We start from the raw sequence: 27864 nt of genomic DNA on the forward strand, positions 1-27864 counted from the left end.
AATTCTCTAATTGACATTTCATGGAAAGGCTTCACCTTTCCTGCTAGTCAGCTTCAGAGTGAATGTTCTCTCATAACATAGACATCTGCCCTCTGGACTAACCTTTCCTGAAGCTGCATCAACAGAGTAATGCTAATAAAAATATCCATCTGTGCTTCAAGATAAACAAAGCATTAATACACCAAACTGTGGCTTAGATTATATTAGAGCCAGCTTTAATGATATTACACATCTGCTAGGGTGTATTTCGCGTCCAGGCGTGCTTGCGCTCTCTCTCTCTCTCTTGCGATATCTTTATATGGGGGGGGAAAAAGTGAATTCATTTCCCTTGGTCAGTCTAGCTTCTGTCACAGAAGCAACTGGCGTTGTTCATAAAAGCCCTTCTTCCCCATGCTGGGGGAGGTCGTTAGGATTAAAGGCAGCAACCAAAACATAATTGTACTATTAAACTTCCTTTTCTCTCTGCTCAGATTTCAGAGCTTAATGAAATGTCATTTTCTTCTTGGCACAGGCAGCAGATTGTACAATATTTCAGACCTAGAAGCAAAACTTTTCTTAGGATGCCTTTGAAGCAGCCTTCACTGACCAGGCACCCCCTAAATATTTTGGACTACAACTCCCATCAACCCCAGTAGGTATGGCTGTATGAAGTTGCTGCTGCCTGGAACTGATAAGAGCTGTAGTTCAAAACTCCTGGAGAGGACCTGTTTGGGGAGATTGCTGTAAGGTATATATATGGAGAAGGGGAAATGAAGGTGGGAGTTCTAGACTAAGCATATATCATAAGCCACCTACATAAACAGAAAATTGCATGGTAAACATGTTCCTTGACTCTAGGATGCAGCTGGTGATATGACTGAATGTTTTCTATATACTCAAGCAGCCTTCTAACCGTTTATCCCAGATCCTGGTGTTGATCTTGTGATTATTGTGCCTGTTTTTTATTTGATGTGATTAAAATGATTACATTTTAATATAAATTACATTGTGGTTTTCTGATGCAAACCACTTTGGTTGTTCTTGATGGAACTGAAAACCAATATATACATTTCCTAACAAATGAAATATATGACATGAGGCAGAAATGTTTTTTGTCATGTCATTTTCTGTATGCACAGATCCAATGTCTCCACCCCCTGTGCAAAATAGTACAGGTTATAAACAGTTTTAGCACATGGACAATTGTTTGTGAAGACTGGGCCTGACAACTTCAGAAACTTTGCAGCTGGCCAATTTTGTTTGAAATGGCAAGACTCACACCTTTCCTTCCAACTAATTAAGTGTGTGTTCTTTGAGGGTTTGACTAAACACTTACAAAACAACAACAACAACAACAACAACAATCTTTATTACGGTCCAGAGACCCAACAAAACATTACAAATCAATACAGAGTTCGTACAGCCTACCTCCAGGTTAATCAAGCACTTTGTTTAGAATATAGGGCTCATTTGTTCTTGCCACCACCGATAAAAACTTTGCCACTGCCAACGTTCTAGCTTTTGTCTGGTCTTCCAGTAGGAACCTGACATAGTGAGCCTCTGATTTTCCCCGGAAAGGCACCAGCAAGGGTAGTATCAGTTCAGCCCTGGCCTGCTCATACTTCGCACAAAACATATAGAATATGAAGAGGAGAATAAAATGTTAAGAATATAATAACAATGTGCAATTTAAAGCTGCATATATTAAGAGGTAAGATTACAAGCAGGAGAAATGAATATGTAAAAAACCAGAAGGGGAAGTTGGGGGAAGTCGGGGGGGGGGGGCGACAGACAGACGGACGGACGGACTGGGAACTTACTTTGTGAATATATTGTTGGCAGTCTTTACAGTGGTACCTCGGGTTAAGTACTTAATTCGTTCCAGAAGTTCGTTCTTAACCTGAAACTGTTCTTAACCTGAAGCACCATTTTAGCTAGTGGGGCCTCCCAATGCTGCCGCGCCGCTGGAGTACAATTTCTGTTCTCATCCTGAAGCAAAGTTCTTAACCCGAGTACTATTTCTGTGTTAGCGGAGTCTGTAACCTGAAGCGTATGTAACCCGAGGTACCACTGTATATTAATTTTTTTGGTAAAACTTAATATATATATTTTAAAGTCTGTGTTCTTTGAGTTGGAGATACCATTCTATGCCCTTCTAATCTAGGACTCCAATTCCCATCAGCTCCAACCAGGAAGGCCAATGGTCAGGGTTGCTGAAAGTTGTAGTCCGGTGACATCTGGAGGGTACCACATTGCCTTCTTCTGGAGTAGAGCACCTCTCCTTGGCATGAAATCCTGTTTCTCCAAACAAAGAGTAGATGAGGTCATAAACTGCTTCTCAACTATCCCACCTCTTGAAAGTGATGGCAGAGAGGGATGCTATTTTGCATGTTTGAATGTTCCCTCACAATAAATCCCTTCAGATGGAAAACTAACATGAGATGGAATAACTAAACTAAAATCTTTCTCATTTTCTCTTAATGTTCTCTGGGCAGGGTAATAAAAAAATAATAATTGAGGGGAAACATTCAATCACGTGATTCTTCTCCCTGCAGTCTAAAGTGGTACCATCCAGGAGTACCACCTCATAGGTAGTTTGTACAGACTGAGTCTATACAGAAAAACTGCAGAATAACTTGCAGTCCACACAGTGGAGACTCAGATGACTAACTCATGTGCATCATCGCCACTGTGTATGTAACACTGCGCTCACTGGAAGGACAGATCCTGAAGCTGAGACTCCAATACTTTGGCCACCTCATGAGAAGAGAAGACTCCCTGGAAAAGGCCCTGATGTTAGGAAAGATGGAGGGCACAAGGAGAAGGGGACGACAGAGGACGAGATGGTTGGATAGTGTTCTCGAAGCTACCAGCATGAGTTTGACCAAACTGCGGGAGGCAGTGGAAGACAGGAGTGCTTGGCGTGCTCTGGTCCATGGGGTCACGAAGAGCCGGACACGACTAAACAACAACAACAACAACAAAATGTAACACTGCAAAAATCATTAATCAGATGAGCTAAGAGCATAGTGGCAACAGGACTATCAAACCCATGCCAACTCAATGCTACTTCCATGTGGGTTTCCACTGTGAAGTTTGCACAAAATTGTCTCCCAAAGGGGGAGATGATCAAACCAGTGTTACAGGTTCTTTTATTTTATTTTTGCTGGCTAAGGTTATTAGGAATCGCCCATCCCTCATACTGGACAGTTCAGAAACCTCCTACATCTGCCTTTCCCGGTGAATTGTCTCTCCTTTCTCGCCAATCAACCCAAACCAATGCCATTCTTTTGCTATGTCCTCTTCCGAGTGCTGATAAGGCAGCTATTGCAGATAAGGCACTGGTATTCCAATTTGTTTGGAGCACAAAAGGAAGTTCATAATGGTGAAAATTCCATCACAGATGCACTGCACAGTATCATTACCCCAGCTGCGGAACATGATGAATTAAAGCTGCAGCCAAAATGGGGGGAGATTTCACATTTAATTAGAGAGCCACCCTGTTCTGTCTTGAAAGGTTGCCACAAATTGCTGAGCATCAAAAGCCTCTCCGGGGGTAGAAGGATTGCAAAATGGGTTGACAAGGCCAGGATGGTCCTCTTTGTCATGCTTTCGTACTGGCAATAAAGCAGTTTTGCTGTCAGTCTCCTGCCAGGTGTCTCTCTCTCTCCCCCCACTCCAAGTATCCCAAAGATGATGCATTTATAGAGATATAAATGTAGAGAGGCTTCATCCTCCTCACTGTTAGACTTGGCAAAGTCCCGCACATGCATCCTATGTAAAACAGTGAGCATATCCAATTCTATCTGAAATGCATTGCCCCACATTTTCTGCTTTCATGTTTCCCCCCTTTTATTTATTGTGATTTTATATTTGCTTTGCACTCCTTAGATGCTTTCTATGCAAGTTAGTGGTGTATAAATATTTTTATGAATTAAAACAAAATGAATAGATCTGACACATCAGCTTTCCTGAGCATTTCCTCAAAGGGCCCCGGCTAAGCTGACTTGGGTAGAGGCCTTCTGCTGGGGTGGGTATGATGGTGGAAGAACCACATACATGAGCCTAGGACAGGGGCGAAAGGAGGCTGTAGTTCACCTGGATCAAAGACCCAGTTTGGCACCCTCCCACACAAATTTGCATGGACACACAAAGAGAGAATGGGAGTCGAAATGGGAACCCTCTGTAGGCTTCACCTTGGGCAAAAGACCAACTAGCCCTCTGCCTCCCCATAACTATGGCTCTGGCCTAGGAGCTCCGGGTATAGGGCGGTATATCAATCCAAATAAATAAATAAATAAATAAATAAATAAATAAATACTAAAGCCATCTTCCCATGAGACAAATAATTTATGTTGAGTTTTGAAGCTACCGCCTCAGAAAAGAATGCAATTACAGAACTCTCCAGATGCATAGGGATGGGATAGCTAAATGTGACACTGTGGCATCTTGGGCTCAAAATAGCTATCTCGGGAATGAGGAAGCAGAAAAATCTTCTCTTTTTAAGGATTAAAGATATGCGGTTGATTCTGGCTAGCTCATCATTCATGCCAGTAACCTCAGCAGAAATCCTCATCTGCAGCTTTGACCAGGCAGAATGACAGCTGTCTGTCTGGGAGGCAGGAAGGTTATATTTCCTGCAGCCTCTTCTCAGGACAAGTGCAATGAAATGAAGCCATGGGGATCAAAGACTTAAGAGGATTGACTGCCTGCAGGCTATAAACAGCAGTGGCATTGATCCAGCCGAGATCACTAATAATTCTTAGCGGCTACCTTCTGATAGCATCTAATCTGCCCTCCAGAAAACAATGTGGTGGCATCTGGGCCACTAAGTCCCCAAGGTTTGCTCACTGTCATCCTCTGGGGACATAAAAAAAGGAATGCAGCAATTGAGCCTGCAATGCCTACCATGTGGCAGAAGTGGTTTATGATGCTACTGTTGTGCCATTCATTACTAGAAAGAAGGAAAGGGATTATCAATTTCATGCAAAATTAATATGGCTACTTACTTGAATGCTGCAGGCCCAGCAGTCTTTGGTTATGCTACAAGTATGTATGTGGAGCTGTCTCTGAGGACGGTCCAGAAACTTCATATGGTGCAGAATTCAGCAGCCAGGTTGTTCACTGGGGCAAAGTGGTTTAAGCATGTGACACCAATCCTGGCCCAACTGCGGTGGCTGCCAAACAGTTTCTGGGCCCAATTCTAAGTGCTGGCTTTGAGCTATAAACTCTTAAATGGCTCAGGACTACAATACCTCAAGAACCGCCTCTCCCCATATGAACTGACCCAGACCCTGCAATCATCATCTGAGGCCCTTCTTTATGTGTCCTCTCCACGAGAGGTCCAGAGGGTGGCAACATGAGAACGGGCCTTTTTTGTGGTTGGCTCCCCATTTGTGGAATGCTCTCCCCAAGAGAGCTCACCTGGCTCCTTCATTACATATATTCAGGAGTCAGGCAAAAACATTCCTCTTCCTCCAGGCCTTTGGCTAATTAAACAATGCATTGCTTCCTGCAGTAATTCAAGCTTTTGGATTGTCTTCAAAGGCAACAACTGGGTTTGAACTGGGTTTCTGGGCTGCTGGTTCAACACTCTAATGCCTATACCACATTGGATCTCCAATTAAGACCCAAATGTTACAACTAGAGCAATATAAACACAAGAGGGGCACATTGCGGATCCACATGCTAGCTCCTTTTCATTGCATCTTTTAAATGGTAAACCTAAGGGCACAGACTGGTACTATCTTTCCATTAATCTTTGTAATCTGCTTTGGGAACCTTTTTGACCAAATAATGGCATTTAATACCCCTCACATGAATGAATGAATAAATATGACTAATGTAATATGTAGTTTGGTCCTGTGTCAAGTCCCATTGATCTCATTGAGGACTAAGTGGAACCAACTTAGTTTGAATCCCACCCACCGAACTTTATTAATATTGTGAACCACATCGAGCACTTCAGTCGAAAGTATGATATTAACCCTTTAAATAAATATTTACAAAATACGTGCTGTTGGTGTGTACGATCTTTCATTCAACTTACATATAATATACATGGGATACAGTTAAATATATGCTGGGTGTATATGTGAGATGAGGAGTGTGGCACACTTTGCAGGAGTAGTAGAGTCTGAATCGAGACAAATTGAGTCAAGGAGGGAGGAGGGAACTTGAGAGGTTGAAAGTGCAACATATGCCGCAGACAGTCTCTCATCCAGAGATAGTGGAAACCAGCTTTGGGTTGTCCAAAATCCAGAGGTGTTGGGACAATCTCTCTATCTACTGAGCAGTGACACTTGCATTATGATTCATTCCATCACTAGACATTGCTACTTCATTCTACCAAACACAACCAGATGTTGTCATTTATGTTTACCTTCCAGAGTTCTGGATTGCACTTCTTTCCCCAAGACAGGAGTGGCAGATCAACTTTCTGGGGGTTGGAACCAAAAGCAGCAGATCAACTTTCAGTGTGATGAAAGGGATTAGGCAGCATTTCCGTGGCTCTGTGTCTGTAGCCTGGTAGATTGTTTAAAGTTGCAGATTTGAAATGCTAGGTTTCTTCAAAGGATTAATTCATCTTTTGATCCAATGAGCACTCTGACGAATGCTCCTTTCCCTATCACATTCAAACACATGGTCCCCTTTAGAAGTTAATAAACCCATTTGCTGCCAAATAACAGGTTTTTCCAATATTGCTCTATCAGGCGGAGGATAAGAGGTTTAATGTCTTAGGTATTTTTCTTCTCCTCTTAAAAGCTAAATCAGGTGTATCTGGTGCTGGAAGGAGCAACACCTCCCCTTGTTACATAAGCATTATTTCCAAATCTTCCATAGCAGCCACCACTGATTCCAACAATCCATTATTGCATTAATAGTGTGGATATAATTTATGTAGCAGTGCCATTTTTGGTGGTCATCAAAGATGGCAGAAGAGCACAAATTACTATTTCTAAAAAAATGTGCCTAGTGCCTGCCCAGACATCCTTGGCTTTTGGGTGTATGTAAATAATTGAAAGAGTGAGTGATTAATTCCAATGAGGAATGAAAGAGAAGACTAAAACCTCAAATAGTTAAACACCACAGGAATCTTAACTCCTACACAAGTTCACCAACCAGCCAAAAAAGATAGGCTCTGTGTCTTTTTTCTGGAAGTCAGCCAATGGGAATGAGAGATGAATTTGCGCTAGGGGGGCACTGAAAAGCAGTCTTCATCTCCCTGGTGCCCTCCAGATGTTCTGCAGCACAATTCCTCTCAGGAGACAACAGGCTGCTCTAAAAACAGGCCAAAGTCCAGCTTAAATTATGTCCCATTTTAAGTCTCATTGGGATTCATATTCATGTAATCATAAGGAATCTCTACTAGGTGTAGGTCCCATACCACCATGTTCAATGGGACTTTTGTTCAGGATAGTGTCTGTAGAATTGCAGCCAAACTCCTCCATTGAAATTAATGGGATTCAAAAGAGCTTGCGTTTGAATAGAATATGTCCACATTACCTAGGAGAGTGGAATTGGGGTATAGAGAAAGGGAACAAACTTCCCCAGGGCACCACAAGGCTGAGATTCCCAAATGAATTGGTGAAGCCATATGATGCAGCTGAAGAAACCATTATGGTCTGCCTTCAGCCACTAATTGGCACATATCCAATGGGTGGAGTAAAATGTGAAGAGCTTCAGTTTCTTGTTAAACTTAAAAAAGACTCGGGACTGTGAAACAACCATGGCATTGGTTGCCATGATTACATTGAACAAGCTTATGCCAAAGGCTTGGAAAACCTATTTTTGCAAAGTTGCACCCTCTCAGTTGCATCCACATATTGCAGTAGGGAACCTCAGGCTGAGGGGCGAAATGTAGATCTCCAAACTTCTTTCTCCTGCCTTTGGGATTCTCCCCAGGCCACACACCCTCCCTAAGCCACACCCCTCTTCCCAGGCCACACCCCCTCAATGGCCCTGTTCTGCACCCTCAAGCGCTTTTGCCTGGCTTGAAGTGTGATAATCTTGCATGCCTGGAGGGAGGGTCTCTCTCTCTCTGTGTGTGGATTGTGTAGAAACCTCTGGCTTTGTGTGGCTAGAATGTAGTCTACCGTACAATGATAACAGTCATATTTACTGCTCCACCCCCTTTTCCCCTTTGACCTGTAGTTCCCAAAGGGTTGCCCAGAGAAATTGTGGCATTTGAGCTTTCTCATATTACATTGGAAGGTAAGACAGCAGGCTCAGGAATGGCACTCTTTCCCCCAAACAAGCTGTCATGAAAACATAGGTCAAAGCTGTCATACAACATACAACTGCTTCAGAGGGACAATTCTCACGGTGCCAGGAGTTACTATTAGAAGTTTGTTCTCGATACCAAACTTCTGCGACAGATGCATTTAGTGTAATGGTCACATTGCACTTTCATGCCTCTTTGGACAAGGGTTTGTCTCCCAAGAACATGCATCTGTAATGGTAATCAGCTCTGAAAGATTAAACTTAGCACCTTGAACTCCGAAGAAACTGAAATGAATCTTAAATATACTTGAGGCCAATTCTTAGCTCGCTTTTCTCCTACACTACAGAGTCAGAGCCATGTGCTAAAGAAAGAGAGAGAATGAAATACTGGGAGAACTGACACGTAAATGTATTTTTTAGTTCTGGTACAGATGAGAGCTCATATAGCTCAATGGCTAAGAGGCTGAGCCGTGAACCAGGAAGCCCTCAATTTAAAACTTGTATCTGCCGCAAACTCAGTAAGGCGAATTAGTGAGTTGAGCTTCAGCTCCTACCCCTGCCATTTGGAAGATGGGGAAAATAATTCTGACCTATTTTCAGGTTGTTATAAAGAAATGTATGTGAAATGTTTTCAACGCTCCAAAATGCTGTCAAAAACCAAAGTAGTAGTAATATCCTGGAAAGCCAAAACCCCTGCTGTGACCAAAATAAGTACTCTTACGGCAATTCTTATGTTGTGATTTGTAACAAGCCTGAATCACGGGGTAGAACACCCACAATTGACCCTGGTTGGGTATGCCATGAAGGCAAAGGTGATGGTGTTGTGTAGCGTCTAGAGCAGGTGTTGGGACTCTCCAGATGTTGGCAGAATCAAAAGTTTTCAACAAGCACAGCAGTCAATGTACTTTATGGCTGCTCCAAGCTGCTAGATATGATTTTTAAAAAAGAAAGAAAGAAAGAAAGAAAGAAAGAAAGAAAGAAAGAAAGCCGGAGATGACTTGAGCCATCTTGTAAAATGAGAAGTCATTTGGAGCAAGCCAAGTTTGGAAGGAGTTTGTAGACATGCAATCTAATATGCGTGTCCGGCTTCTGATCCAAGCACGATTCGCTGAATGTGGACCAGGGGAGGTTCACTCCAAATTGTGGAATGAATAGAAATACTCACCCATCCCTAGTGAGGAACCACATAATTTATAACAAGATTATCCTTACTTGACTGTTGTAAACATTTACAAGCAGATTTCTAAAACACATTTAGTGATTTTTAGGTTCTATGTTCAAATGGGCATAAAATGCCTGTGCAACCCTGTAATGAATTCCCATTTGAGCCAATTTATAATTTTGAATCTTGTATTTTAATTAGGCCGTGTTCCCGCCCCCCCCCCCCCATTTGTGCTAGTTTTGTTATTTTTGTAAGCTGTTCCAGGACCATTTGGTGAAGTGTGGGCTATTATTATTATTATTACTACTACTACTACTACTACTACTAAACTTATTTTAAAAGTTTAATTTAAACTGCATAAAATCTAAACCATGAAAATTGGGGTCAAGTGTAACAATACTATAGTCCCAGTCTCATTATTACAAAGAACCAAAGTAGAAATTAAAATAGAACACAATAAGAAGACTGCCTCCATGGTTTAAACACAGAAACATTGACCAGGAATGAATCAGGGCGTGCTTTGATGCTTTTGAACATAAATTCAGCTATGTAAATAAATCCATGTATGATAGCACCACGTGGGCCTTTTTAGCATTTCAATTTGAACTTTTTGTTTAATACTGCATTTCACCCTCATTTAGGAATGGTGACCTTTGCATTGCCCCTGCACCACTTTTTGGTCTTCCACACAGACTATAAGGCAGGGATGTGGGACCTGTGGCTGTCCAGATATTGTTGGACCCCAAATCCCACCAGCCACAGGCAACATGATCAATGGTCAGAGATGATGGAACATCTGGAGGGCCACAGGTTCCCCATCCCTGCTATAAGAGGGTCCACATGGGTCATGACCATGCACCTTTGGTCTTGGGGAGATTTGAAGGATAGATATTGACTAGCAGAGTTCCAGTCCCCTGCAAAAGCCATTTCCATGCTTCAGGTTATAGGAATGTGGAAGCATCAGTAGTGAGACTGAAGCTTCTGTTCCATTCCGGTGAGAAATGACAAGAACGGGTTTAATTAAGTCAGTAAATTCCAATGACACTGTGAGTGTGGCTTCATTAATGACAAATTAAAGCCTGCTGAGGCACACTTATGTTTATCTAAAGTGCTGAGCACCAACACATTCCTGTTAAACAAGATTGGGGCCTTACAATAACTTTTGATGGGGAGCAGTGATATTTGCTCTTAGTCCATTGATGTCATTATTAAAATGTGTGTGAGAGAGCCAGTGACTTTAGATATCTTTTACAGAAGTAACCAGTGAGATTGGCGTAGAGAAAACGATATGGTCAAAGCCAGGGAAATGACTGTGACTAAGGACTATTAAACTCAAAAGCCTTCTCACTTTTGACTGTTTGGTAACATTACCCAGCATCCTGGGCTGGCATCTGGATATGGCATCTTCTCCCTCCAGCAAATCTGTGGATTCCCGAGTCTACATTTCCCCATTTTCGCCCACTTGCTGACTTCATTCCAGCATGCACAGTCGTCTCATTTTTCATCCATCCCATGTGATGAATCCTGAAGCAGTAATCTCTTTTTGCATGGTTCGTTTCCAGATTCATAGCTATGAAAGTGTTTCGGTCATCTGCAGAAAGATCACAGCCAACCACTCAGAAAAAGGATTTCTGAACATCACTGAAATCGCTTGCCATTCCCATCACTGGAGCACACCAGCAACTACAGGAGAACACTTCAATGGTAAAAAAATACTCTGGTGTATCTGCTTGCATGTGCACACGCACACATACACATGCCCAATTCTTTTCCATCTTTAACATAATTTTAATCTTCTACACTTCAAGCAGCCTGCCCCAACCTTGTTGCCTTCCAGAAGTTTTGAACTGCAATGCCCATCAACCTTGACCATTGGCCAAGCTAGCCAGCACAGATGGGAATTGTAGACCAAGACATCGGGAAGCCACCTGTTTGGAGAAGGCTGCCTTATAGCATTATTGTTCTCAGAACCGAGAGAGCAGAGGGCCTTCTTGGTAGTGACGCCTGCCCTGTAGAAAGCACTCACATCAGATGTCAAAGAAATAAACAACTATCTGACTTTTAGAAGACATCTGAAGGCAGCCCTGCTTAGGGAAGTTTTTAATGTCTGATGTTTTATTGTATTTTTAATATTTTGTTGGAAGCTGCCCAGAGTGGCTGGGGAAACCCAGCCAGATGGGCGGGGTATTATTATTATTATTATTAATTAATTAATTAATTAATTAGTGTGTGTTGAGCGGAAAACATTTAAAACTGGGATGGGGAACCTGTGGCCCTCCAAATATTGTTCAACCCCAAATCCCACTAGCCCTATCCAGCATAGCTAGTGGTCAACATTGAAAGATGTGTGGTATTACATCATTATGCGCAAAGTTTTTCCACCTTTCACAAGTGGCAGTCAACTGAAGAAGTGACAGCAATACTGTGAGTACAATGGCATCATGCCATGTGTCCTCTTTAAGCACTGGGTAGATACCTAGCAGGAGTGGCTGTGCATCAGAATCCTCTTTTAAAAGTTTAGAGTTGCTGCCACCAGGCTTAGAGTCTCAGAAGATTCTCCTCCACAGAGAGGTCAATGGAGTTATGTACAATGCACAGAGAAGGGCACCCTATACTTTGTGCTGGCCCCAGTAATAACAAACACTACATTTGTCTTTGATGACCACTTGTTCGCAAATGTCTTTGGAACAAATGACTTCAGTTCACTGAATATTCTCCTCCAGGCAGGTATTAATTTTCAGTTTAGGTACTGTTACATCTGCAGTCCTAATCTTCTGCTCTTCAAAGGAAATAAATCCTGAAAATTCCCTTTAAAAGCTCAGGGATACGATCTCTCCAATTCAGCAAGGGCAGTGGAAGACCAAACACAACACTATCCATGATTAGAAAAAACAAAACAGAATAGTAAATCTTAGGGGTGTGCATGGGCTCCAAATTCACTTTGTAGTTATATCTGTGCATTTTTAAAAACTCTGCTCTGTTTCTGAGTCACTCCGTGTGTTCTCCACTTAGATCTTAGACTCCTGACCCACTCTGTATTGCGTTTTCCTGATACATGGGTAATCTGAAAATTGGGTAATCTAAAAATAGCTGATCCAAGTTGTGCATGTGTTATTGAGATTGTGCTTTGATACTGGAGGGTGAGAATACCCCTGCATCATCACTATTTGCCTCTTTATTCAGCCCATACATGGAAATGATGCACACTCCAGAATGAGTAGATGTAGGGAACATTGGGTGTTTCTTATACTGCACACATCAGTCAATTGTGAGGGCAACAGTGGTCCATTTCACAGTCCATAGACGGGGCACAAACTGAGAAACTGATTGATCACAAAGGAGAGCCTGGCAGAGAAACCCAAGGAAGCGATTCCACCAGCAATTCCCTGAGTTAAACTGAGAGCTTTTATATGAGCTGGAGGCTGCACCCTTTCTGGCTCCAGTCCAGGCACGCACTTACATAGCTCACCCCTTCTCCTGATTAGTCTTATGCAAAGGGACCCCATATGTTTCTAGTAGGCAGTCCATCAACAGCCCAGGAGCCCCTTTGCTAGAGGAAGGAGGAGTGCTCCAGAATCCAGCTGGGAGCCTGGGCAAGCAGCACAGAGTTCCTTGGGGCCACAGCTGGAATGCTGAAAGCTGTGCTAGAAGGGTGGGTGCCTTTGAATTGCTGGGGGTGCTGGGATTTGCTAGGGTGAACATTTTCCTCCAGGGAATCCTGGAGGGGTATGTCAGGGGACCCTGGCATGAATGCCCCCTCCAAAGCATGAGTATGCACCCTACAACAAGCCTTAGAAACCTCTGCAATGTGTGAGGCTTCCAGGGCAAATTTCGGGGGTTCCCTGATAGGCTAGCTGATTTGGAACATGTCCCCTGAAGGCTTGAAAGACTATGGTTTACACCAATCTCATTGTGAAGCAGAAAGAGCTCTGTGAAATGATAACAAAATGTGCACACTTGTCACCAGCAGAGCTTGATTCACCACCACTTTGCTTGGCTTGTTTCTTTCCTTCTGAGGGATTAACAGAAAACTCAAAAACACAGAGACAAAACCACAGAATTACATGCAACACAGCAAGCCAACTGTTCACACATGACTTTGAGCCAACTATTGTTTCCATCGCTTCTATGCAGCATGTACCAAGAAATGGGTTATTTAATCAAGGATGGCACAGGTCTCCAAAGCAAACCCTCTCACAATTGTTTTCAATTACACGTCCTTGCCAAGTTGTGCTTGCTTATTTAAGGCAAGCAGATTGGAACAATTTACAGTTGGCCTTTATTGCTGAGCCACCTCTTTTGCTGTTGGCATTCCATTTTGTTTTAATAAAAGGAATCCCGGTTTGAGCAGTGATGCAATGAATAAAACTCTAACGGACTGAATTCCACGGTGTCTTATTTTTGACTGTGGTGGGGATTTATCGGATTGCATTTTTCATGGGAAGAGCAGTCAATCATGTGAGCACCAGTAGCTGGGAGTGGAGTGGGGCAGCAGTGCTCATCTGACCTCCAGGTGAGGCAACAGCAAGATTGGTGTGTTTAGTGTGGTGCAAATGTACTGGCAGAGCCAATCTGGCACCCCTGCTGGCGTGTTTGCACCTTGTTGACTATGCTGACCTTGCTGGCATCTTGCCCATCCCCTCTACCTCTCGGTAACCAGCCATGATGCAGCTGACTAGAGGACATGAGAGTTCTATCATCCAACCCCACCATATGCTACAGGCGAGTACCACTTACACTTTGAAGCAGCACATTCTAGACAGGTTTCCAACGAAAGTGAGAACCAGGTCTTTGATACTCATGCCTTTCCTAGCAATACCCTAACTTCATGACTATTTGTGTTACCTGCTTCCAAGTATTCAGTGCTAGTGGCTGAAGCTTGCACCGGAAGCGCCTGAAATCTAGCCTTCTCCTTGTCTGCTCTCTGCTGTTGCCACCACTATGATCTTTCAACACAAAGAGAATACAAGCACGCCTATTATCATGCATCATTTTTATCATGAGTGCAGTGGTGCAGCAAGATAATTTTAAATCCTGGACATAACCATCTTATAACACACCCACACACCTATTTAGATGGCCATGTGTATTACTTCAGTTGAGAAGCACACATTAAAATCCACATTAATTAAAATTAATATTTTCCTTCTCCCGGTCCCTCTGCCATTTCATGCTTTACAACTACTTCCATATTCCTGATATGTGAGGGCAACAAACAAACCCAGTTTGCAAACTCTTGGTTTTTTTAAAAAACAATACTCTGAGTTTTGCATTTAAAACCAGCTTCAATACAGGGCCATTGTGAATACAAGAATAAAACCGGAGTTTGCATCTGCTGCCTTGATGCAAAACACATTTATTTGGAAATGAACTCATTTTTTCATTGTAGAAAATGATGACGTGCTTTAAAGTAAAGATAATAAAATGACTATATGTCATCTGCATGCTCGGTCAGTCACCCACAAATTATAAAGCATTTTAAAAAAAATCTTCCCAACTCTTGAGATGAAAAAAATTCTGGTACTTGGATAGGCCTATGAACAGAGCCCCATGGCTACAAGGGAAGACCTCAGGTTAGAGCCTCTCGTTTTGGGTGGTTCTTTGGTGTGTGTGTTTTTTTTGTGTGTGTGTGTGTGTATACAGTATAGCAGGCAGAATCCAGGGCAAAACCTGTATACCATTCAGGTGTTACTAGACTCCAGCTCACACCATCCCTGTTCACAGACCATACTGGGTGCAGCTGATGGGACCTGGAGTCTTACCACATAGAAATCATAGACTTATCAGAGTTGGAAGGGACCCTGAGGATTATCTAGTCCACCTTCCTGCAGTGCAGGAATATGCAGCTATCCCATATGAGGATCAAACCTGTGACCTTGGCATTATCAGCACCATCCTCTAACCAACTGAGTTATCCAGGCACCAAGCCTTCCAGCCTCACCCCAACAAAAAGGCATACAGTGGTACCTCGGGTTACATACGCTTCAGGTTACATATGCTTCAGGTTACAGACTCCGCTAACCCAGAAATAGTACCTCGGGTTAAGAACTTTGCTTCAGGATGAGAACAGCTCATCCTGTGGTGCTCCAGTGGTGCGGCGGCAGTGGGAGGCCCCATTAGCTAAAGTGGTGCTTCAGGTTAAGAACAGTTTCAGGTTAAGAACGGACCTCCGGAATGAATGAAGTACTTAACCCAAGGTACCACTGTAGCTGAAATCAAACTTATATAGGAGAATGAATGCAATTTAATGAAAAATAATAAAATAAAAACATATGGCTGAGTGGTTGACAACTGAGAGATGGACCTTGCTCCTTCTGAGACCTGTGGGTATAGGGTGGTATATAAATTCAAATAATAATAAGTTTCTAGAACCTGGGAAGCTGTCCCCAAAGAAATGGGGACTTTTAATGGACTCTTATGGCAATGGCCTCAATGATGGTTTGAAGGGGTGAGCCAGGTGAATTCCATGCATTCTATGACCAAGAGAGCCTAGACTTTTACATCCTGAGTTCCCTACTTATTTTATTTATCACTCTTGAGCTTACATTTCTACAGGTAATAAAGGTAGAATAAAAATAAGATGAAAGCCATAAATGAAATACTGTTCAGCTAAATACCCAAGGTGTGATATAGCCAACCCTATGAATACCTCACAGCTCCTGACCTGGGGGGGGGGGCTGTTTCTGCAGGAGTCCCTAGGAATGGTTCCAGTTTTCAGAGAGTCAGCTTCCTTCAGCTGTGATGTAGGTGTGCAGAAAACCTGATTTAGGATACAACTTCTGCACACACTTTTTGATCCAGCCAGGCTTTCCTCAAACTTTTCAGCCCCATGCTACAACGCTCAGCACTGAACCTTCTCTCCGGAGCCTGAGATGACACTTTACTAATAAAGGGAAAGTAGTTGGGAGAGCACAGAGGCAAGATTCCTCAAGAGAGAAAGCCTGGCTGTTGACAATATAATAATGCCGATGGGTGGCATGATGCCAATTTGCTGCTCCTCTGGTGGCTATGACACATCTTTAAAAAGTGTTTAATTACTGCCTGAGTGGAAGTTGTCATAGCATTTCTGGTTAGTCTCAAAGTTTCAGGGTAATGATCCTGAAGGGTTAAAGTGGTGATAAATCTTACTCCAGATTGCTTATACAACCTCTGTGAATGTGGGAGTTATTAAGCACTGTCGAAGGAAAGCTAGCACAGTACAGCAAATGCACACTTCACAAAGGAAGGAAGGAAGGAAGGAAGGAAGGAAGGAGGAATAGAGGTTTTGAGGTACCAATGAAAGTTGTACCCAAAAAGTCATCTGTCCTGCCTGCTCTCAAGGAACTCTCAATTCCAAACACATCTATTAGAGATGGATCTCAGTGAAGCATACATCCATTCCTTTTGTCAGGCTAGTGAATGGTTGGTGGATGTTTCCTCAGTGGGAGCTAATGGCCAGGAAAGAGTAGGAGATTCATTTTGAGTGTTTTGAATGGAGGAGTCAAGGCATTTTGTAGTCTTTGGGCATTTCAGTATGTATATCTATGTGAAGGATGCAACATAGCACTAAGATGGTTGTTTCATCAGCACAAGCATTTCTGCTTGCAAAACAGAATCAACGTTCATCTCCTCCCCTTGCACAAACTCTGTGGGCTCTCTTGACCCCCCAGAGTGGATTTGGCGGAGGCATGGTGGGATGCAGAGGGGAGAGAGGGGAGAAAACCCAGTTGTGTTCACCAGAATTCTTACGCTGGGTTCTGCTGGGTTAGTTGAATATGGTTCTATATCTATCATCTATGTTAGATAATGTAAGTTGAGAGGTTAATGTGCAGAACAACTGGCTATCATGAAGACCTCATGGAAAATGTGCGTATAACCAGCCCATGGAACTGGGCACATATCTGAGTTCATATAAAAAAATGTCTACTAGGGCCTGAGGAACATGCATATATTGACTGAAGTTTGTACATTTTGCGGCCATTGTGCACAATCTCTCCTGTGGCACTCCACTAACTGGGGAACAGCTGAGTGAGAAGGGAAGGCAGCTGAACTGCAAAGGAAGTTAATTTTTCTATGGAGCCTCATGCCTTATTTTCACTGCTCAGCTGCTCAGTGGGAGGGTCTGCTGAGTGCCATGTAGGATTTGATAATAGGTCAGGAGCAGCCTTAGGGGCACAGATTTCACATATCTGGATTAGCGATAGAAAACAAGGGCATGTTTCTTGGAGACTAACATTTGGACTAGAGAATGTGCACACTGCGTGTGGGGTATGTACAAAATGCAGTGGGAAATGCATATTCCCCAAGCCCTGTCAGGGATTATGCATAATGGCCAGAGAATGTACAAAATTCAGTCAATATATGCACATTGCCTAAGGTCAGTAGGAGATCATGTATATTGACCAATGAATGCACACAGTTCCCTCTTCTTGGACAAATTATGTACACATTCTCCATGAGACATGGTGAATGTGCACAATAGCTGGTTGTTGTGCACATTAACCACTAAACTGACATTACCCCTTTATCTATGTAAGATCTTGTAGGTACCTCACATTACCGTCCTGTGAGGCTAAAGGAAGTTTTCCCTTGGCAGTCGGTTGGCAAGATAGCATCCTTTGCATAGCATCATCCAGCACATCTGTAGTTCTTCTAAACCAGGCCAGTGAGGAGCTGGGCAATTCACTCATCTCATCTGTATGTTTGATGTGGTGTATAACTTCAAACATCCTTCCAGGCTTGCTGGGAGTTCCACCTTGGGATGTCCTCCTGGCAGGACATTAAAGGTGACCCAGTCTACAATTAGGGTGAACGCAGTCTGTAATTTGAGGAAGCTTTGTGTGTCAGGATGTCAGCCTCTGCTGGAACAGCAAAGCCAGAGATTCCTTCCTCTGTCCCAATGCCTTTGGGGAAACGCACTGGTTGCTGATCATGACAAAATGTTGCAGTATTATTTTTACGAGGGATTGTAAAAGTCATTGCAGCCTGCACGTTACAATATTTTGTAACTACATTTTTATGAAGCTAAAATAGCAGCTTGCTGTTATTGCTGGGCATAAATTGCTACCACATTTTCTAGCTGCTTTAACGCCAGCCATCTAAACAGCTGCTTCTAAACGCAGCACAATTATTCTCTGCTCTCCTTTGAGTGTAGAGAAGAAGCTGTTCGCAACTCCCAGGCCCACATTGGAAGTCAGTCCAGTGGATGGCGATGGAGATTACTTCAGAGTGAGGTTGCATAGGATTGCAGCCCAGACTCTGTCATGATGGGAAGTTTATGAATGGGGTTGGTAAGATGGATGCTGGAAATGAAAGGATGGAATGAAAATATTCTAAAATGAAATATTGTATGACTGCAGCTGATGGGGCCCTGAAATGGCAAGACATGTAAACATGGTATCTGAAGAAGTGTGCATGCACACGGAAGCTTATACATAGAACAAACTTAGTTTGTCTCTAAGGTGCTACTGGGCAATTCTTTATTTATTTCAACTGCGTCAGACCAACACGGTGTGGCAATCACACAGGGTCCCTGGACATTTGACGGTCTATTGATCCCTGTGCCACCACTGTGATTGCCTCTTTGCTGCTACCAACCCGTTTCCCTCGGGTACACATGGAGTCCAGACAGTTGTTAACATTAACTAATAATCAAGTTTATTTGTTTAAGCACAAACAAGTTTATGGTTTCAGTTAATTTTTCTTGTCCGTTTCTTAATCTTAGTTCCTTAACTGTCCTATACATTCCTAACAACTTCAAACTGATTATCCCAACTATCTATCTGACTCCACCTAACAGTTTCTCTCACTCTCTCACAACACAACTTGTTCAACCCACAGACTTAACCTCCCTCTTCCTTCTCCAACTCCCAACTCTCAACTGACTTCCAAACAACACAACTCTAACTCTCACTCCTCCCCTTGGGTTCCCACTGGCCAATCACATCACACTCATTTAACCCTTTCCTTATGACCCACCTAGGAGGCAAACGCCACACACGGCTACCTACCTGAATCATGCTATACAATGTTAGACCATTAGGGCAGTAGATACGAGTGTGAACATTAATGAAACCCTGGGAAGTCACATACTTTTACTCATGTGTTTACTCATCCACATTAGATTCACAGCAGATTCTGTGTATAATCTGTAAAAAGGAACATTACTGATGAACAGTAGCCAATAATCAAATAATCAAATAAATCAAACTTAACATTACTTATCATTTATATAATCCTCTGAAATTCAGTTCTTTGCCATTCTTATTTCAATGTATCTTCACAGCAACATTGCTACTTGAGAGCCAGCGTGATGCAGTGGTTGGAGTTTCAGACTAGGACCTGGGAGATCAGAGTTCAAACCCTAACTTGCTATGAAGCTCACTTGGGCCAGTCACTGCCTCTCAGCCTCACATGGTTGTTGTGGGGATTGAAGGAGGAGGGGTAGAATCATACATGCCACCTTGGAGGAAAATGGTGGGCTATAACTGCCAGCAATATAAAAATAATAGGTAGGTATTTTCATTTTATAAGGGACTGGAGCAGAATGGTGCTCAAGAGAGTTAGAATCTATGCCCAGCTCATTCTAAAGACTGTTTCCTTCATGCTCTCTAAGTTCAGAGTAGAAATAGAGAGAGGTTTATCTTGGCAGGTCCTTTTATAGATTCCCTCTGTCTCCAGCCTCGTTGTTCTACCAAATTGGGATTTTCACCTGTTAAGAGATGTACCTAAGCAAAGGCATCAATGAATTTGGGAACCATCTGCCAGTCTTGAGTTTCCTGGTGGAGTTCCCTCTCTTTCTAGTTGTTTCTTCTTTCATGAAACACCAGATCAGTGTCTTTCCCATCTTTTCCCCTTTGCACAAAACCACGAGATGACAGACGACAGGACAGAAATAAATGATGGCTATGAATGAGAACCAAATGAATATCCTGATAGTTGCACAAGTCAGCACTGCAGGTCCCATATAAAAAGCCCTGAAAGATCTCATGAGACAGATAGCTTGGCCCAAAATATTTCAAAATGGATTTTCCTGGCTTTCAATGAGCCCCATGATGCAATTGCATGTGACGTTAAGTGTAAATCATCCATGAGGGGAATATCAGGCTAAAGGCTTATACAAGGCGCATTAAGATTCATAGTTGTTAAGTGGAATAGATGAATATGAAGCAGAGCAATCCTATACTTCTGGCAACTCTATAGTTACTTTCATAGGCACCACGACTGGAGATACACTGCTGCCACACTGGCCGAATGGCTCCCCTATCGAATGACATCATCCCCGTGTCTCTGATAGTTGCACAAGTCAGCACTGCAGGTCCCATTTAAAAGGCCTGAAAGATCTCATGAGACAGAAAGCTGCTACATTCAGGTACTGCTTGTGGGCTTCACTTAGGCATCTGGTTGGCCCCTGTGAGAAAAAGATGCTGGCCTAGATGGGTCTTTGGCCTGATTGAGTGGGGCTCTTCTTCTGCTCTTAGGTTCAGTGTCCCTTATTGCAACAGTTCCATGTAAGAAACACCTTCAGCCATTGCAAACTGTCTGCCCTGGAGGTTTCAAAGGAAAAGGATAGAAGCAGGTGTGCTTCCAAGGAGGAACACCTGGGAGCATTCTGGTCACTACAGCTGGTCATGGAGTGGGCTTTCCTCCTGGCCTGCACAGAATGGGATGTGAGGTGGATTCTGTACCTTGAGAAAGCAGCCCATGGAGGGGATGTTAGAACATAGCAAGGTTAGAACATAGGATAGATAGAACATAGCAAGGAAACATGCAATATCCCCGACAGTATGAAATGTCCATTGTAATTCCACTTGTGGCTTCCAGCAAAAGAGCCATGAGTTAGTAGCATTAAGAGCCACCCATTTGAAAGAAGCCCAGATCAAGATGTCAAGGAAGTCCACCCCCCCCTTAACCTTTTAGATGAAGATTAATCAGAGATCAATCCATATAAATATTTTCATACAAAAAATCCTACCTGGCCTTGCTTACAAAGGTTTATTGAAAACAGTTGCCAAATGCCAAAGGGCGGGCAGAAAAAGGAGAGAATAGTTTCCATTTTAATGGTATTTGGAAGCCTCATTCTCTTCTTCCCATGTATCACCCACTGGCTTGGCTTCCTGGAGATAGATAGATATATATATATATATATATATATATATATATATATATATATATATATATGAAACTATATATAGACATATTTACACGGCTCTGCTGAGAAAAGAATGGCAACTGGTCCTCCTTTTCAAATGCAGTGATGAGTATATCACCGAGAAGAGCATGGCATGATTGGCATGTCTTAAGGTGAGCAGGGAGACTTCTAATCTCCGAGAAACTGCTGTTCTCACTCCCACCAGATGCACATAAGCTCAAAAGAGTGGCAGGCATGGATGCTGACAAGCTGCCTACAGTGTCAAAGCCAGAGATAAGAGGCTGCAGGCTCAAAAGAATGCCTCTGAACATCAACATGGTACTGCAGAGGCAGCAGTTCAAAGCTCTGGTTATTCTCAAGGGAGACTGCTAGCGAGGTATGACATTAATTTGCTGAAAGGAAGAAAAAATGTGGAAGAAAGAAAGAAAGAAAGAAAGAAAGAAAGAAAGAAAGAAAGAACAGTTTTTGGTAGATCATGCTACTGAACAGATTGGGACATTTAAAAAAACCCAAGGATCAAAAATCTCAGAATTGTGACTTCTTTATCCTTTAGTCCACATCTACCACTCTTAGCTTCCTGAACTTCATTTGCTAAGCTATGCAAGGCTCAATGATCTTAGGCTTGCTTTATATAGAAGTAAGTCCTGTTGAAATCATTGGGCCCTACTCTTCCAAATAAATGCATTCAGGACCGTCAACAGTTTGCCATCTTTCATCTTCATGTCACACAAGATTAAATCAAATTGAACTTCAGCATTCTGGGAGAAACAGATTGGTGGTCTCAGTCCATTTGTCAGTGGGCAATAAAGCCACAGCTGAAATTGAACTGCCAAATTAAAAGCAAAAGGTGAACTGCAACAGATCTGGGTTTGATTCTGCCCTGAGTTTACCATTCTACCGCTCTCTGTAGTGCTATGGAGAAATATAATCAATGGGTCACAGCATCTATTCTACCTGACCTTTGCAAAGGGTTTTGCGTACATATCTTAAGTTCCGTTTGGGTGGGGGTTGTTGCTTTAGGATGAAATATGTCCTACCAAATGAAAGATGAAGAACAGGTTAAAAAATAGCATCTCCTCCTGAACCAATTTGGGAGAGAAATGCAGTTTGATAGCAGCCTTTAAGGTGCCTTTTCCTATTCCTGCATGTGGCAATCAACAGATCCCAAAACGTAGTAGTGGAGTGCGCAGCTGTCTACCCATAAGATTTTGACCGTACACTTAAGAATATGAGTGGCAGTGGATAGCCAATATTCTGCCTTTGAGGAATTTAATGGCAGGCCAGCTATGAGGCACACAGCACAGTTCTTAATACAGTGGTACCTCGGGTTACGTACTTAATTCGTTCCGGAGGTCCGTTCTTAACCTGAAACTATTCTTAACCTGAAGTACCACTTTAGCTAATGGGGCCTCCTGCTGCTGCCGCGCCGCCGAAGCACAATTTCTGTTCTCATCCTGAAGCAAAGTTCTTAACCTGAAGCACTATTTCTGGGTTAGCGGAGTCTGTAACCTGAAGCGTATGTAACCTGAAGCATATGTAACCCAAGGTACCACTGTATTACAAATGGTAAAGACCCAAATGAAGCATATCCCAGTCTGTCTCCAAAGGTTTTCTCATCCATGTGTGAAACATAAATAATTTTTATTTGCTGTGATCAAAGTGAGAATGTAAGGAGTGAACTGAATCCCCTCCCCCCACAGAACCAGTATTGGAAGGGACCTTTAGATGGGGATTCCCTTGGTCTTGACCCAGAAATGGCATTTCAATTTGTGCAGAATACTGCAGAGGGAGGGAGACCCTGTCAGCATATAACACCTCTGCTCAGACACCCGCACTGGTTGCCCATTTGTTATCAGGTCAAGTTCGGGTTTGGGGTTTTTTTTTGCCTTGTAAATACTTGATTGAGATTCGTTGATAACAACAACAACAAAATCTTATGTAAACAAAAAACGATCTTGGGAAAATGATCTTGTGTAAATATACAAATAAAAATTAATTCAATCTTATACGATCTCTTTCATCCTACATTTTTACTAAAATACAAAAGACTTCCCATCAACTCCCAATGCATTTACCAGGTCAAGTTCAAGGTGTTACTATTAAGCCTTTAACAGCTTGGGATGAGTTTACTTGGGGATCACCTTACCTATGGACATATTCTATGGAATTTTACTTGCGAGGCTGTAAATTTTTTAACAAAGAAGCAATAAAAATACAATTAAAAATCAATATGAATGCAGACACACCACAGACCAGCTGAATGCAGCATGGACCACAACTTGGAAACCCCTGCTGTAAGTGCAATTAATACATTCTGTAATATAAATTACCCATCAAATGATCGGTGGTGGAAAAACTTCACAGATTGCTTGTCCTTCCTTTGGGTTTTAAAGCAACAATACATAAAAGCTCTGATATTGTGTCTCCACCTGCCTCCAACCTTTGGGGGCTGGTTATTTAAAATAAACTTATGTAAACAGACCGTTTATCTCACCCAGAGCAGGTACTGCACAATCTCACTTAGCCGAAGAGGTCATTGAGTGCCATTCCCCACGCCACAGCCCATTCCTAGGGGAGCAATATCTGCATTACTTGGTGCAGGATTACGACCTATTAGCGTGGCTGATGGGAGGTGACAAGGGAAAGGAAAGTAATAAACTATTAAGAGCCCATTGTGCAAATATCTCCTTTGTATCAATCCATATCTCCCACCCATATGCAATCAAGCACATCGATCTGCATTTTGATGGTGGGCTTTACACCTACATTACTGCCTTGTGAACTTAACAAAAGTTCATTGCCGAGGCCCAAGGAGATTAATTAAAGAGCAATCAAAACAATTAGTCTTTCTGTTGGAAACAAGCACCTATAGAGCTGTCCACCCACAGATCATTCCTCTGGAAAGATCAGGTATGAAAAAATATAGATTTCAGATGCTCAGTTTGATTACACAGTAGGAGGGGGAAAATGTGTTGCATTAAAATCCAAGTCATCTGTGGCTGCAGATCTATTTCATATATATATATATATATATATATATATATATATATATATATATCTTCAAAGGGGATTTACTTGCTAGAATAAACATGTTTTTCTTCTAGAACCAGCCAGGTAGTGATAGTGACTTTTAAGCATCTATTGAAATTGGTTAGGACTTAGCATCATAATGTGAATTTACAATGATTGTTTGGGAAGTGTTTAAATTGTTTAGGAGCCTGTCATTTCTAGACAGCAAGCAAAGCCGCTGAAAGAGTGGGGCATTCAAGGAAATGTGCTCAGGACTAGAATTATGATGTTATTGATGAGTACTGTTTTCTAATGGTGGTGCTTAAGTAGTGTTCTGGTTGCAACATAAATGACAGGGCACTAAAGTGCTTAAAGTTTTTAAGTTTTCGAAAATGATTTAAAATGTACATGCCTGGGGAAGGGCTGCAGTTCAGTGATAGAACACGTGCTTTGCATGCAGAAGGTCCTAGATTGAATCCTTGGCATCTCCAGGTTGGGCTGGGGGAGCCCCCCGCCGGAAACCCTGGAAAGCCTCTGCCAGTGCAGACAGTGCAGAACTAAATGCACCTATGGCCTGACTCAGTATAACACTCCCAGGGAAATTACATCCCTCAGAAGAACTAGAAGAAATGGCCGATGCACATTTGCACTGACCTCTGCTGTTCCCATTAGGTGAAAAGGGTTGCAGAAGACCATATAAGACAATGGAAGGGGGCTTGGCTCATTCCATCTCCTATCTGTGTTAATTGTAGACTTTTAGAAAAGAAGAAAATGCAAAAAGTTGCAGTTTCTGTTTTGAGGCCAAAACAACACCGGGATATTCGGAAAGCGCAAAAGCCAGAGGATCATTGTGTTCCAATCTGCACATTAGTCCAGGAGGGGTGGATCTGTTCAGTGTGTATCACAATTCCCAAAGAACCAGTTCCTCAAGCATTTCTGCCATGGAACCTTTACTCGGCAGGCATTATAGAAAGAAACCATCTTTGTATGAATTTGATCTGTAATAGCTAATCTGCAATGTGCTTTTGCTTCAGGCTGTGCAGTAGTACAATCTGATAAGCGGTGTGTGTATACATATACATATTGCAAAATTATGTGTACTATGAACAAGGGAGCAGTAGATTCTGCTACCTCATCTGACCCTGAACTGCAAGACCCTATTCAATCCACTATGAAGGGAATAAAATAAGACATGCTGAAATCAAATTGTGGCAAGCCCAGGGTGTGTGGACTGAACCGAAACAACCACAGTGTCTGTAACGAGCTCACTTCAGGCTGAGTAAATGATGGAGTTTTCCAACGGCTGTATCCTGATGTAGTCCAGTGAGTACTGGGGAGATTGCACATAACTCTGCCAAGAAGATGGATGTTTCCTTGGGGAGCCTGCAGGCAATGGGGCAATCCATGCAAATCAGGCCTGATCTCATATGGTTGGTTTTCTTGAACCATCTATAAAAACTGGAGAGAAAAGAAAAATGCTAGCAACAATATAATTGATAGTGTCTCATATATAAATATTAGCCTATTTCTCCACCATTTTATAGAAGCAGAGGTCCAGCCCTCCCAGCATGGATTAAATACATACACTTGAGAGTCAATAAAGGACGCCATTTGTTCCAGAAAGGTGGTGGGGACCCATCACCTTCCAAAAATTAAACAATTGGGCAATACCTTTAACAGGACCAAGCAAAATACTGAACTTTTGTGAGTTCTCTAGAACTCTTCATCAAGCTAGATCAAGAGTGGTTAATCTGTGGCCTTCCAGATGTTGTTGGACTCCAACCATGAATCTTTCTCATGCTGACACTGGGCTCCTGAGGCAGAGGGTATTATTATTTTTCTTAAATCTATATCCCACTTTTCTTCCATCACAGAATCCAGAGTGCTATCCATATGGTTCTTAGGCAGTCTCCCATCCTGGCACTAATCAGGCCTCCTTAGCTTCAGCAAGGCATCATGTGCCTTCAGACCATACTCTGGGACCGTGGGACACTGGTGGTGCTGTGGTCTAAACCACCAAGTCTCTTGGGCTTGCCGATCGTGGGGTTGGCAGTTTGAGTCCCCCCGATGGGGTGAGCTCTTGTTGCTCTGTCCCAGCACCTGCCAACCCAGCAGTTCAAAAGCATACCAGTGTGAAGAGATGAATAGGTACTGCTGTGGCAGGAAGGTAAACCGCATTTCCATGCACTCTGGCTTCTGTCACGGTGCCCCGTTGCACCAGAAGTGGTTTAGTCATGATGGCCACATGGAAAGCTATCTGCAGACAAACGCCGGCTTCCTTGGCCTGAAAGCGGAGATTAGCGCTGCACACCATATTCAAATTTGATGGGACTTAACTGTCCAGGGGTCCTTTACCTTTACCTTTTTACCTACTCTGGGACCAGAGACAAGTGCTCCTGAAATGCCCCATTTCTGGCCCTACAGCCCTTGTAGCATAGTGACATGTTTCATCTCCACACCTGGGATGGGGACTTGATGGCCAGATGTGGCTGAAGATCTGGTCCCATCATCCCTGACTATTGGCCATGCTAGCAGGGGCTGATGGGAGTCCAACAATATCCAGAGGGCCACAGCACTCTGAGTTTGGAGTTTAGCATTCAGCATGGGCTGCTGCGCCAATTCTTTGCACAGCATTCTTAATAAAACCCACCATTAATGAAGCTTTGTTTGTTTGCAACTTCACCAGGCTTCCTTTAAAGCTTTCTATTAATTTTCTCTATTGCATCTCTTTACCTCCAAGGCATTAATATGACACAGCATGAAAAACAGCAGCCAACAAACACAGCATTATAATAACCACAAAGCATGACATACTAATTTTCTCCTTAACATTACCTACCTACCTACCACTGTTAGAACGAAGCCGATCTCCAAATGCATCAGGCACCATCCTAAAGCTACTGGTGTTTTATTTTTAGATTTTACTATTATCTCTGCACCTGAATTATCCAAGCTTGTAAAACTCCGCTGTGTTGTTTTTTCACCGCCACCACCTCCTCCCTCCCTTGTCACCTCAGGTTTCTAACCGCAGAGGGAGTTACTGACATTAAGAGTCAGCAAATATATCTAAAAGACATCAGAGGGATTGAAATGCTTTCCGGTAATGCGAAGCGCAAGTCCACATGGCAGGGAGGAGGGAAGCCTCAGCTCCCTTTTGAGGCACATGTTCAGAAAGGAACTAATTATCCTGAGTCAACACCCTAATTCCCAGCACTTTGATCACAATTCTCTGAATTGTAAATATCGTGGAAAGGGAAAGGGAAAGTGTCATCTATCAGTTTTAATGAAAGGATCTCTGCCCGCAGAACGCTGCATGCGTTAAGAGAGGGCCGCTCGGAGTCACATCCTGAACAGCCACAGG

At 42.8% G+C, this 27864-nt stretch overlaps 1 protein-coding gene across 1 annotated transcript in view; it reads right to left on the bottom strand.

Moving 5' to 3' along the window:
- The window catches only part of TRIM16 (tripartite motif containing 16), a 680679-nt gene that overhangs the window by 254063 nt on the left and 398752 nt on the right, over positions 1–27864 (bottom strand). The window lies entirely within an intron of this gene.

This window comes from Podarcis tiliguerta, assembly GCF_965153285.1.
Source record: "Podarcis tiliguerta genome assembly, chromosome: 2".
Classification (NCBI taxonomy): domain Eukaryota; kingdom Metazoa; phylum Chordata; class Lepidosauria; order Squamata; family Lacertidae; genus Podarcis; species Podarcis tiliguerta.